This window comes from Pyxicephalus adspersus, chromosome 4 (assembly GCF_032062135.1).
Source record: "Pyxicephalus adspersus chromosome 4, UCB_Pads_2.0, whole genome shotgun sequence".
Taxonomy (NCBI): domain Eukaryota; kingdom Metazoa; phylum Chordata; class Amphibia; order Anura; family Pyxicephalidae; genus Pyxicephalus; species Pyxicephalus adspersus.
Genome location: NC_092861.1, coordinates 141,677,956 through 141,679,859, shown reverse-complemented (window position 1 = coordinate 141,679,859; position 1,904 = coordinate 141,677,956). Strand labels below are relative to the sequence as shown.

At 49.6% G+C, this 1,904-nt stretch overlaps 1 protein-coding gene across 2 annotated transcripts in view; it reads left to right on the top strand.

Moving 5' to 3' along the window:
- The first annotated feature begins 680 nt into the window (after positions 1 to 680).
- LPGAT1 (lysophosphatidylglycerol acyltransferase 1) overlaps positions 681 to 1,904 on the top strand; it is a 74,662-nt gene continuing 73,438 nt past the window's right edge. Inside the window, exon 1 of one of the 2 annotated variants that reach the window (XM_072409833.1) lies at positions 681 to 837. The gene's annotated coding sequence lies outside the window, so the exon portion shown is untranslated. Of the gene's footprint in view, positions 858 to 1,904 lie in introns of both variants that reach the window. The other variant, XM_072409834.1, reaches the window with a different exon arrangement.

Here is a 1,904-nt window from a genome sequence, read left to right as displayed (position 1 = left end):
TCTAGATCCTGACTCTAATGGTGGAGCACTGGAGGATCCAGGAAAATGCCGTTGGTGGAACGAAACTTGAAGATCAAGGACAAGTCCAATGGTGGAGCACTGACAATCAAGGATATAGGACAAGGCTATTGGTGGAACACTGACACTGAGGGATCTAGAACAAAGAAATTCAAGGATCGAGGACAATTCCATTGGTGGAACACTGACACTGGGGGATCTAGGACAAAGCTATTGGTGGATCATTGAAACTGGGGGATCTAGGACAAGATCAATGGTGGAACACTGACACTGGGGGATCTAGGACAAGGCTATTGGTGGAACACTGACACTGGGGGATCTAGGACAAGGCTATTGGTGGATCACTGACACTGGGGGATATAGGACAAGCCTATTGGTGGATCACTGACCTTCAAGCTATAGAACCCTAACAATGACCCAGGCTGGTTGCACACGGACCGCACGGCACCAACATTCCGGTATCAATGACTCCTCCCCCCAGACCCTCCATTGTCCTATCACAACTCATCGCTCTCCGGTCACCGACTCACCAGCGGACAGCTAGCAGCAACCCCATCCCTCAATCACAGCTAGCCGCCATTGCCCCGCCCTTCCCCTCTGTGACGTCGGAGGAAGGGCCTGCACTGCGCCGGCCATTGGCCGATCCCCCGGCCGCTTTCCCCCAATCGGTGAGCGGGTCTGTGATAGTGCGAACAGGGCTGGAGGGGGATCGCAGTCAGCGCTGCTGGGAGGAGGCGGAGGAGGAGGAGGAGGCGGAGGAAGGCTCTCCCACCGCCAGCTCCTCCATCGCTTACACACCGGGATCCGGGGGCCCCGCAGGTGAGCCGGGCACGGAGGAGGTGATGCTCAGGGAATGGGCATGGGGGGCGGGGGGAGGGTAAGTGAACCGGGATGTGGATGATCACCGCCGTTACACGCCGCTGGATGTGCGCAGGCGCAGTGCTGAGCATCCATCGGTCTGTCCGTCCACACTGCTTAGATCTGTGATTTTCACGTGTCTGTGTGTCACATGTGTCATATATGTGTGTCATATGTCAGGGTGTCACATGTCATGTGTGTGTCACATGTGTCATATATGTGTGTGTCACGTGTGTTATATGTCTGGGTGATATTCCCATCATGATCTGTATACAAATAATCCCCAAATCTCTGCAGCACCCCATCCCCTCCAATATATAGGACCCCCATTATATGTATGTATGTATGTAATATCCATGTGTCTATAGGGCACTCCGATCATATGTATGTATGTAATACCGTGTCTATAGGACCCCCCATCATCTGTATGTAGATAATACCCCCGTGGCTGTAGGACACTCCGATCATCTGTATGTATGTAATAATCCGGTGTCTATATAGCACTCCGATCATCTGTATGTATGTAACATTCCCGTGTCAATAGGGCTCTCTGATCATCTGTATGTATGTATGTAATATCCCCATGTTTATAGGGCACTCCGATCATCTGTATGTATGTAATATTCCCGTGTCTATAGGGCACTCCGATCATATGTATTTATGTAATATCCCCGTGTCTATAAGGCACTCCGATCATCTGTATGTATGTAATATCCATGTGTCTATAGGACCCATCATCTGTATGTATGTAATATTCCTGTGTCTATAGGGCACTCCGATCATATGTTTTTATGTAATATCCCCGTGTCTATAAGGCACTCCGGTCATCTGTATGTATGTAATATCCATGTGTCTATAGGACCCCCCCCCCATCATCTGTATATATGTAATATCCTCGTGTCTTTAGGGCACTCCGATCATCTGTATATATGTAATATTCCCGTGTCTATAGGGCACTCCGATCATCTGTATGTGTGTAATATCCCCGTGTCTATAGGGCGCTCCGATCATCTGTATGTATGTAATAT